Source organism: Lygodium microphyllum, chromosome 14, assembly GCF_053477565.2.
Source record: "Lygodium microphyllum isolate KBCC chromosome 14, Lygodium_microphyllum_v1.1.10, whole genome shotgun sequence".
Classification (NCBI taxonomy): domain Eukaryota; kingdom Viridiplantae; phylum Streptophyta; class Polypodiopsida; order Schizaeales; family Lygodiaceae; genus Lygodium; species Lygodium microphyllum.
The window spans coordinates 21,923,973-21,936,561 of record NC_141148.1 but is presented as its reverse complement, the minus strand read 5'-3'; positions in this window follow the sequence as shown (position 1 = coordinate 21,936,561).

Here is a 12,589-nt window from a genome sequence, read left to right as displayed (position 1 = left end):
ACAGGAAGTTTGTGCGAAATTTTTCATTACTTGCCTTGCCTTTGACTAAACTTTTAAAGAAAGGCATTATTTATCATTGGTCTGATAATCAACAAAAATATTTTGATTTACTGAAACATCCATTAACCCATGCTCTTGTATTACAACTATCTGATTTCAATAAACAATTCTTTTTAGTAGTTATTGATGCTAGCGGATTTGGAATAGGAGCTATAGTTATGCAAGATAATCATCCCATAGCCTACTCTAGCTGTAAACTGAAACCATCTGAACTTAAATATTCCACTTATGATAAAGAATTGTTAGCTGTTGTACAAGCCTTACGTCAATGGAAACATTACTTAATGGGTTCTGAGTTTATGATTAAGACTGACCAACAAAGCATTAGACATCTCCTTAGTCAACCCCAAATACCTGACCGACATATTAAATGGGCAGCTTTCATTCAAAGTTTTCACCTTCTTATCCAATATCAACCAGGAAAAGAAAATGTAGTAGCCGATGCTTTAAGTAGAAGACCAACAATTCATAATATTTCTGTCATATCATTTGATTCTCTTATCCCTATGAAAGATACTTATCATCAGGATATTACTTTTCAAGCTGATTGGAACAAATTAGTTGGAAATAACTGGATTCCTATTGATTCACTATCTTACAATGACGGATTCATGTTTTATGAAAAGAGATTATGTGTTACAGCTCCATTTAGATCTTTTGTTTTGAATGAGATTCATTGTCCTCCATATCAAGGTCATAGAGGTATTATATCTACTTTGTGTACATTGACTGAAGATTTTTATTGGCCACATATGGACACTGATGTATTTAACTTTGTTTCTGAATGTTTAGTTTGTCAAAGAGTTAAGAGACATCATGGTAAACAGTATGGTTTACTTATGCCTTTATCTATTCCATCAAGACCATGGGAACAGATTTCTATGGATTTTATTACTGGTTTACCTAACACTAAAGCTAACCATGATATGATTTGGACTGTTGTAGACAGGTTTAGTAAACAAGCATATTTCATTCCATGCAAGAAAACTTTGACAGCATCTCAAGCAACACAATTATTTTTTAAAATTGTTTTCACTAATCATGGTTTACCAAAAGTTATTATTTTTTATCATTATTCTAGATTCTATAATAATTTTTGGATTACTTTGTTTGCTAACTTAGGAACAAATATTGATTTTTCATTTGCATTTCATCTTGAAACAAATGGTCAAACAGAAGCTACTAACAATACTATTTTAGATCTTTTACGTGCTTACACTATTTTAAAACCACATACATGGGATACACATCTACATTTACTTCAGTTTGCATATAACAATACTCCACACACAACTACAAAGAAAGCACCGTTTGAAGTGATTTATGGCTATAGATTGTCTACACCTGTTGCATCTTTATCAAATAAAAATCAGAGTGCTGATGATATTGCTAACATGCATGCTACTATTTTTGATGAAGTTAAAGATATGATTGCCAAATCCCAGCAATCATATACAAAACAAGCCAATAAGAAAAGACAGGCCATGAATTTCAAAGTTGATGACTATGTTTGGTTAAGAATAGAAAAATGCAGATTACAAAGTGTAGATAAACATCCAGTTGTAAAATTAGCAACTAGATTCTATGGACCATTTAAGATCATTCATAAAATCAATGACAATGCATTTAAGTTAGAACTACCACCACATTGGAAAATTCACAACACCTTTCACATTAGTTTATTACGACCATTTAGAGGCCAATTACCTGTACACCCTGTCTATGAAAACCCACCTTTGTAGATGAAGAGACTGAAATCCTTGAACTTGAAGCTATTATAGATACTGACTTTATGACCACTAGAACTGGCCGTAGATATTCTAGATATTTGGTCAAGTTTAAGAACCATCATGTTGAAGAGGCCCAATGGATGCACGCTAGAGACTTAAATTCTTTCCCCACTCTGTTGGCTCCACATTGAGCTAATAGCAATTGAGGACAATTGCTATCCCAACCCGAGGGTATGATGCCAGGAGGCATATTACACGGTGGATTCCGTGCCACGATGGATTCTGTGAGATTTTACGGTGGATTCCGTAAACTTTGATTACCAGGGCTCATACACAAAGTGGATTCTTTGTGCAAGAAGTCAATGGGGACACCTATCCTTTTCGGGTGTTTCGTTAATTTAGTGTGTACATGGGTGATTCCATAGCGGGTGATTCTGCAAAATACATATTAAATTAATAAACGTTTATGAGTTCAGAGTGCGCACTCGTGATAAATTAAGGTTAGGATTGATTTCTAACCAATTGATTTATTTATGTAGCTGAAGACTACTAGGTATTCACTTTTGTCGGTTTAATTGTATTATTTTACTAACGATTGTGAATGCTTCAGTTGATGTGTAGAGATAGCAGCAGTGGCAGAGGAAAGAATTGGAGGATAGTGTGTATTCGAGTTATCACCTATATTTTGATGGGCGCATATCTTAGGCATGGCACCTATATTTTTCCGTGCCTATTTATTAAGGCATTGGATATTTATTTATTATTTTTGTATGCACATGGGTGTAGGATTATGATATTTGTATTTGGACATTGTATTGGGTATGCCTGACTCTTTGGGCGCCTGCCCATTAGCTTTATTTCTATTTGGCACTAAAGCAAACTCAAAAGCCAAAAGCGTGCTATTTTGTAATTTGGGCTATTATTTGAGCTTGAAGATGATTAATACAAAAAAATACATGCGTTGTGGAGCACTCACACAAGGCATGGGGGGAGATTGCACCCAATTGGTCTCTTGTTCATGTCGTGCATGCTTTCTACCTTGAGTTTTGTGCAAAAAGTAGAGTTCTTTTGTTGTTGGGGACCTTCTGACGCTCACTACGCACGCTTACAACATCCGATCTGTGCACCATTTTTCTACTATTTCAGGTTTGCGTTTGGCTTTTTTGTAGTTGATTGGACCCATTCTTGATTGTTGCAACAACTGATTTTTCAACCTAGGTGACCATCTTTCGCTAAATTTTGGCTTGGTTTCTACTCTTTTTTGTAGTGTTTTGTAGTCCACCATTTGCGTTTTAGGGACAATAGGCTGAGGCGACCTAGTATTATGCAAGACGACTGCATTTATTGCAATTATTGACTACATTTTGACTCCAGCCTTTGCAATTTCACTACTTATGTAGGTTTGGGCGAAAGTGTTTTAGGTTGATTTTTGCTATGCCAATTTCGTATTTTTACCTTATCCATTGCGTGTGAACTCTGTCGTATAGTTTGTGCTCTTGGTTTGGCTATACTCTCTTTCTCCTCCTCTTCTTTTTGTTATTTTCTATTCCTATCATCTCTAGATGGCTCCCCCTTGTTGTTCCACTGATGACAAATTACATGGCCCTCATTATCTCACATGGAGTGATGTTATGAAATCTTGGTTTGTGCAAAAGCGGTATGCTCGAGATGATTTTGACTAGGACAATTATGAAGAAGTTGTGCTCACATGGGATACTGATGATGCTTGTGCATATTCTACCATTCTTTGTTGCATTTCCAAAGAAGTTTTTCCAGCAGTCATTGCCTACAAGACTTCTCCTGCAATTTAGGCAAAGCTTCAGATATTGTATGAGGCTCCCTTACCTATGCATGACATTACTCTTTATGGATATCTCAAACAGATAAAGTTCGAGCCAAAGGATATGATTTGGTCTTTCTTACTTCATGTCACACTAGTATAGGACCAGCTTCAACATATGCAATCCGCCCTTCCAAAGGCTCATCTTTTGGGGAATGTGCTCTATAAGCTCCCTCTAAAGTTTAATGGAGTGGCCAATGCTTTGTGGGCTCAAACAACATTGACACTTGTTAGTTTTCTATATATGTCTTCAATGCTACTTGAGCATGAGACGTCTTTGCAGTTATAGGAGAGGCTTCCCTCCTTGTCTGGTGGATCCAATGAGGCCTTTAAAGCTTTAGAGAGGGATGATAGGAAGAAGAATTTGAAGGCCCAATCCAATGTTATCATTCTGGTAAGAAGGGACATTTGCATAAGTATTGAAAAGAGTTAGCAGCTTCAAGGAAGGTGAAGATGAAGACGAAGCAGGATCCTAACTCCTCTGCTCAATCATCCTCTTTCTCTAACTCTGACTCGGATCTTGGCCAAGGCTAAGTCCAAGGGGCGGACATGATCATCTTAATCGGACTATAGAAAGGACTTAGCGGCGCTTCTGGCTTTCTAGTACTGGTGATGCGGTAATCCCTCACAACTCTCCAGTGCAAGAGAGGGAGTGTGAGAGGGTGGTGAGATGGGGCAAGTATGCCTCATCTATACACGTATATAGGTGTATAGGTTCCAGAGAGGGATGTCCCTGACACATCAACTAAAGTCTGACAGGTTTTGATATCCTAGAGTTAGGATTGACATCTAGGTTCATGATGGGCTAAGTGGTATTGGCTCCTAGTTCGAGCTCATATGAGGCGACACTTTGGTGGTCTTGGCCAAAGGCAAGAAATCCATGGTCAGGTATGTTTAGAGGCACTTTTGACATGATGGTCTTGTGTTAGTAGACGCTTGACATTGACACTTAGCTTCTCTTTGAGGCACCTTGGTGGTGGCTTCATCACCCAGTACTTGGGTTTCCATGGTCTTATTTTGGTGGTTGGTGTATGGTCTATGATGAGTCATTATCATTGTATCATTCTATTGTATCAGATCACCCATGATCTGAGAGAGGGTGTTAGCAGTCTAGTTAGCTCGTGTGAGTCTAGTTCATACTTGATATTTATAGGTATTTTAGTCATTTTATTATGACCATTATGATTTTATTTGAGCATTTTATGCAAGTCGATCAACTGCCATTTATGGCATATTTTTGTCCTTTATATTAAGGCTCCTTCTCAGTTAGTCATTATCACATACAAGTTCTATTGGAGGGAGGGAATATCCATCTTAGATCATAGTGAAAATTCCATGGCTAAAGTATTGCAACATCAGGCTTTAATTTGAATTATATAGAAGAGGCCATAAAAATGCACTCTCTTTGAATTTTAGATTTATAGAAAGGATATAACTATTGCCTCCAAAATTCACAAAAGGGGTGTATAAATTGGTAAATTTTTTTTAAAAAGGGGTTTTTAAACTATCCTTTGAATGAACGTGATATAGAGGGATTCTATATGGTGACCCCCCCTGGGGGACATGACACCACCCTTAGCTCTCAGCCTAAGGATATGCATGTGCAATCCATTATGACTAGCTCAATTGATGCTTGATTTCCACAAGTGAATGCGCAAAGGGCAACAAAAGACACGACCACTTCTGATGTGCTTAAGGACTTGACACTACAGTCTACCAACAGTAGCCAATCCACTCAACTAGTCGCTACTACTTCCAATTAGGAATGATAGCAGTCACAGCCTTTGACCATGATGATGCCCCTTATGAAACGTGTCTTTAGCAATTCACCTGTAAAAGAGATGTCACAACCGACATCCTTGACACCTCCAGCATTTTTGAAGCACCTAACAGATTTGGCCAAACAGATAGTGCATATGACCAATGAACCAGAGATGAAGTGCATGATGAAGCTTGACCACAAGCTAACAGCCATCACACATGTGTGCATCCATGTGGACATTGGAAGGCCAACACCAGAGCACACAAAGCTCATAGATGAACCCCTGACGTGGGATGAGCAACAACATGTTTGCTCCCACTATGTAGCTATCGCTAAAGAAGTCATAAAGGACATCCGAAAAGCCATAACTAGAGAATTGTGCTTGATACCCTCACTCTATACTACTCAATGCGAGAAAAATAAGGAAAATCTTGAAGCAATTAACCGAAAAGGGAAAGGACGTGGTAAATTTGTTTAGAAATGGTACTTCATTGGTAGTCAAAATTGGCCACCGACTAATGGTGCTTGCTAAGCAAAGGAAGGCCCTTTAAATATCAATACATGATCCCACATACGTTACCTCAACCTCATTAAGAGTGTTGGCAATGGTCCATGAGGTCTTGCTTTCTGCCACTATTCAAAAACATCCCTTGTATGATAAAGTGCTTTTAAAAGAAGATCTACACGTGGCTAGCAAGCTAGGAGTAGGGAGCATGGTACTTGACGTTAGCGCATATGTCTTCTACATCACTCAAGACCCTGAAATTCTAGATCTCTATGCTTCCCATCAATACAACCTTGACTTCTTTAGGTGGCTTCGTCCAAGCCTACATGCCAGGAACCCTAAACCATCTCTTGGTTCTACACTAGAGTCACCCGAACCTCTAGAGCAAGAGAAAAATAGCTCTAAACACAACACCTACTTTGATAAGAAGCAATGAAGGCATGTTCCAATGGGTAAGGACAAGAGTCTAGAGCAAATGCCCGACCAGGAGCAACTGCCAATACAATCGGATGATGGGATAAATGCAGGGAATTAGCTGAAGAGCTAGACTCTTCAAGAAGAGAGATAGTTGTACCCTCACAACCTTGCGAGCCTGTTCAACAGCCTACAGCTATGTCCCATGAGGACACACCAGAGAAAGAGAAGGCTAAGGCCCTCCAACCAAGCACATCAACGGCGGCTGACCTAGTTTAAGGTCCTGATTCTTTAAAGGATACACCGCAATTGCCCAAGAAAAAGAGGAGAAAACAATGAAAACAACGGTAGTTGCAATTGGTTGTAGAAACCAAGAAGATTGAGACCAAGAGCATTGAAGAGCTGAGGAATAAAGCATGGAGTCCATCCACCAATGAACCCATTGTCGTCTCTCTTAACGATGGTGAAACCTCAAACACATCCGTGTGTTTTGAAAAAGCAAAGCAACCATTACCATCAATGATTACTTGCAACACTCAATCCACCAACAACATAACTTACATTGACCAATCAAGAGTGGATACAACACTGTCACAACAGGTTGACAAAACTATACTAGTCACATCTGAGGGGAACCATGACACAATAGCAGCAAAGCCTCAAGAGATACATGAAAACCCCAAGTATATGAGCAATCCTTGCATTGATAAATATTGCTCATCTAGGCTTGAGCCCCCAGCTATGCTAAAGCCTGGGGAAACTCCCAAAACCTTGCATGAGATAGCAACCAAGCAAGCCTTCATAGAACATAGAAGTGTCACAGATTGCTTGACCGAGTTGGAGGCTAAACTCAAATTATTCGCACGTGCTTACGTCCTTGCGGACATGGGAACATTCCCTAGGGAGTAGCTTGAGGAATATTTGTCATATCCGCTAACTTGGGAAGAGCAATAATGTAACGTGTCCACTAGAATCCTCTAGGACACGTCTTGGCAGTCCATCGAAAGGCTGTCTAGAGAACTCCGCCCGGCACTCCCATGGAATGTTACGGGTTTTGTAATCTAGGTCTTTCCGCGTCTGCCACGTAGCGGAAGTGTCCTGGCCGTTTCCCACTTAGGATCGACCGTAATTAAGGTTTTCTAGTTTGGTCATTAGCTAGCGGCAACTAGCGTCAGACCCGAGCGAACTACTTTACGCAGAAACGCCAGGTCTGAAGCGGATTCACGCTGCACTTGGTTCAAGGAGAATGGGAAACGAGAGGGATGCAAGGCTCGACCTCTCTGCCATAAGGCATAGTCCCATTCCGTTCCCCTAAAACAACGTGAATCGGGTAATAGTTAATTCTAAGTCATTGTTCTCGTTACTTGTTTCGGTGATGACGATCATCCTTTGTTCGTTGAAGACTTTGAGAAAAGTTCCCGGCTAACCGGGACCACCCATCCATAGGACAGACCCATGGTCCGTCCTCCGCACTTTCCTCGGTTTGTTTTAGTTATGTAATTACCTACCACGTTAATTTGACATATAACAAACAGCTTCCTTGATTAACCCTGTTAAGCACTGGTTCCTTCACGTAATCTTATCACAGGACATAAAGAAAAACAATGCCAAACAACTTCTTTGTTATCACTTTATCCTTTTATCTTTGAAATACAAGGAGTTCCGCCCGTAGGCTTTTCATAATCCGCCCGAAGGCTATCCAGTAATCCACCACGGATCACTAATCCAAGTTTCCGCCCGTAGACTAGTATGCGGGCCTCGAGATCCAATCTCGAGTCACGTTAACCTCTTGTGCAGGACCCGGAAGGCGAGGGATTTACGGCCAGAGCCCCCTCTGGCACCCAAGCGTCCTCCTGCTCCAAGTAGAACTCAACGGAGAGACCTCTCACGGCGGGTTCAGTCCACGTTCCCGACGCGGTTAACAACCCCCTTGGTTAGGGTCAGGCAGGCAGTCGGGGGTAACTGAAGCTGCCTCTCCCTTCAGGCCTTCAACCTGAAGTATTTAGATATCTTTTCATCCTTTAGTTCATTGAGCAAACAATGCAAACAGTGCTTTCTAAACTGTTACAGGCACAATCAATTCCAATGGCCCTTTAGCTGGCAAACTGTTAAGGAGTGACTCCTTTTCTCCGAATGCAACCCGCATTCGATCCGGAATCAATTGCAACTTGGCAAGATTCCTATCATTCTTGGGTTAGGGTCATACCCTACCAATACTTTAGGTTTTGTTATGATAGATTCCAGCGACCATGTCGCTTCAACCTATTGATTGGTCAATTGCTTCCAGGCAATTACCTAACTTTCCTTTTCCTTAGCAACTATTTCCCAGGAAAGGTGATGTAACAGGATGATTACTCATCCTTTTGTAGGTTAACTTAGCGCAATAAACTTGCCAACATCATTTCCAAGAAATGACAAAACCCTCTCGTGGACAAATCTCAAGTCTATGCAATGTTGCAACTTTTTGTACATGTGTTGTATCTATTCCACGGGATCATTTCACCCATTGAATGGCGTATTCAGGTTACGGAATTAACTTCAGGCGAGTAGCAGGGTTTAGGGTGTCTTCTTACCCAACCCATTCCTAATTATATTCGTCCACGGTCCTAGGAATTTCCAACCCAGTCGGAGTTTCATCATTTGAACGAATGATCCTTAGGATAAAACTTTAGATCATTTTATGCATGAGCATCCCATTGATTCGACATCTCGTGAATGTGTGTAAGATCTTTGGGTTTGCGGTTTTTGACTTGGCAACCAGTGTAAAACTAGGTCGAATTCTTATTGCACTAAACCCTAGTTAGCACTTGGGATACCTATCATATCGACCCAACCATGCCATAAGAATCCTTGTGGTTTAGGTGACTTAGTCAACTCAATATACTTGTCTCGCGTCACGGATGAACCTTTCCTAAAGGTAATAAACTAGATCTAGTGGAGATTAATAGTTACAACTACACCAATACGTGTAAACATGCGATTCACTGCTTCTACGCATCACATGGTTCACAATAACCCTATCCTTCCTTGGTAAGGTAAAAATGCCTGATAACCTGGACACTAACTTTCCTAGGTCCTACTAGGACTTACATTAAATAGTCATGCCTACAACCTTATTGTCTATACTTAGAATCTTATGCTTTGACTCCTAAATGCGGCTCCTAATGAATGACATTTTTTTCATGATGACTATGCAATACGCAACGTTCTCCTAGCTACAATGAAGTTCATACAAAACTACAGCTAGTGATAATTTATTCCATTTTACATGCCACTTGCAAGCCCATAAGATCATTTCCGTACTCTCTTCTATTTCTTTTCGGATAATATCTTATGGGTGTTAACTTTTCCTCATGAAATCATTACGAGGAGGATGTTGCCTAACATGCGGCACATACTTATTCCTACCATGTCTAAGAAGAAAAAATGCACTTATAAATTCCATTTCTTTGCCTAAGTAATATATGTTTAGACTCATTACTTTGATAATGTACCAAAATAGCATCATGCAGCTAGTCTCCTAAGGCGGGCAACCCGTTTCGAATTCATGACATACTTCAACCTTGCCTAACGTTTCAAGAGATACTTTATCAAATGTCTTTTTACCACTGACACATGCATTAAAATTAAGCGTAAAAATGCATTCTTCCCTATGGAACTAAGCGCACCTAATCATTTCTTTAAGCGAAAATAAACTTGAAAGAACCTGGACTTGTGGGTTCGGGGAGATATCCACTTGTATGCTCGGAGATGAACCTCCCGCAGTCGCATCTTGTGTCCTTTTTGGGGCCATCGTAGGCGTGGTCTCGGCTTCTGGTTAGCTTTTGCGGTCTACGAATCGACTTGCCTTGGCATGCAACATCCCGACCTTTGCCTTCTTCCCTTGTACGTAGGAGATTCCTTTACGGGATTTGGATAAATGGTGCTTGCGGAAGAGGGCTTTATGAGTTCTTTTGGCACGGAATTGATTCACGGATGGCTTGTGGGCTTTGAAGTCTTTTTGTGAAAAGCCTTTTTCGAAGGGTCTTGTGGGAGGTCTTTATGGCCTCACCTTCTCCTCTTCAAAGTCCCGGGGAGGGGGTATGAATGGGTCTATGGGGAATGTAGTGGGAAGGGGGGTTAAGGAAGCCCCCCCTTAGAAGCTTCTTAAGAAGCTTCTGGGCAGCAGCGATGACGAGGAGGGGGGGGGGTCCCAATGATTGGGAAGGAGGCCGTGATCACGGCGAGGGTGGGCGGCGGCCTGGGCCTTTCAGCCAGGCGGCGGAGCTCCTGGACGCGGCAGCGGATGGCGACCACGGCAGGCCTTGGCGGCGTTGTCAATACGGCAACTCCCTCACACAGAACGGTCGCCCTCCTCTCTTCTCCTTGGGAGGGGGAGTTTTTATAGGCCTTGGGGGGAGAAAGAGGCCCTCCATACACGTGGCCAATGCATGGGTTTCCCCCCCCCCCATGCAGGCCACGACTCAACCATGGGCTATCCCTCCCCACACTCCCTCTTCTCCAGCCATGCATCGGCTGGGGAAAAGGGATTAAAGAAAAAAAAAATGCCTTAAATATTTAAAATTGCCCCTCCCAAGCGGGTGTTTTCTCGCGGCTTTTACGGACTTCAACCCCAGCCTCTAATTTACAACGTGGAGGCCTCATTTTTGAGCGTGCATGGTATGGATTAAGCTACCAAATATTACGAAGTAGGGGATACCTTTGCACAGGGTTTACACGGCGTGCGGGAAGTTAATATTTACGGTACGCAGTGCACGGAAATATTACATTCTCTCCCCCTTAGAAGAATCGAGATGTCCTCATCTCGAGATAAACTGGGGATATTGAAGATTGAGAGAGCTTTCATCCATCCAGGTAGCATCCTCTTCGGGATAATCTTTCCACTGGACGAGGTATTCTTTCAAGGTTCTAGATCTCAATTGTCTCTCCCTGACATCTAAAATCTTTTCCGGTCTTAGTTCAAGGACTCCTTGACTAGGCATTACAATTTGTTGGTCATCAAGTACATGATTTGGGTTGGGTACATATTTTTTTAAGAGACTAATATGGAACACATTGTGAACCTTTAGGTTATCAGGAAGTTGCAATTTATAAGCATTGGGTCCCAGGCATTTGAGGATTTTATACGGTCCACAATACCTTGGACTTAGCTTCTTGCATTCACCTAGAGATAAAGAACTCTTTTTCGGCCGTACACGAATGAAGACCATGTCTCCTTTTCCGAAGACCCTCTCTTGGCGTTTCAAATCCGCATATGCATTTTGTCTATCTTTGACTGCTTGTATGTCTTGTCTTATTGACCTTATTTGGTCATCCATGTCTTCCAACATTTGTCTTGAAGCTTCCACTCTCAGGGTAGGATTAGAAAAATTTAGGGGACTTCGACAATCATGACCATACAATGCCTGAAAAGGCGTCATTTGAATGCTCTGCTGGTAAGAAGCATTGTAAGCAAATTCTACTAACGGCAAGTATTGAATCCACCTCTTCGGCTCTCGACAGCAGTAAGCCCTAAGCATATCCTCAATGATTTGATTTACTCATTCTGTTTTTCCATCCGTTTGGGGATGGTAGGCAGTGCTAAAACAGAGCTGAGTTCCAATAGCTTCAAAGATAGCTCTCCAGAAGTGTGAAGTGAAAAGAGAGTCTCGATCGCTAACGATCCTTCTAGGTAGCCCATGTAGCTTGAATATTTCTTTGATAAACACTCTAGCAATGTCGGAGGCTTTATAGTTTGTCTTTACTGGAATCAGGTGTGCAACCTTAGTAAGCATGTCAACTACAACCATAATGGAGTTGTACCCTCCTTGGACTTGGGGTAAGCCCACCACAAAATCCATACTGATGAATTCCCATTTCATTTGGGGAATGTCAAGTGGTTGCAATTTTCCTGGCATCATGACATGTTCAGCCTTGATACGTTGGCAAGACAACATTCGGTGACATATTTGAGGACGTCACCTTTGAGCCTCTCCCAATGGTAGCTTTTCCTAACTGCATTAAGAGTTTTTGCATAGCCAGGATGTCCTGCGAAAGGGGAATCATGAGCTTCCCATAATATCTTCTGCTTAAGTGACTGGCTTGTTGGAATACATAGTCTTGTTCTGTAATAAACAAGTCCATTATCAGTGGAAAATTCCCGATACTTAGCTTGTGACTTCAGATTCTGCTCTTTGGTAGCTATTTCTTTTATCATTGCTTGGTAAGCTAAGTCATGGCTTGCTTCCTCTTTAGCTAGTTCGAGTATAGGGTTGCTTGGCATGGATACCTTTGTAGCC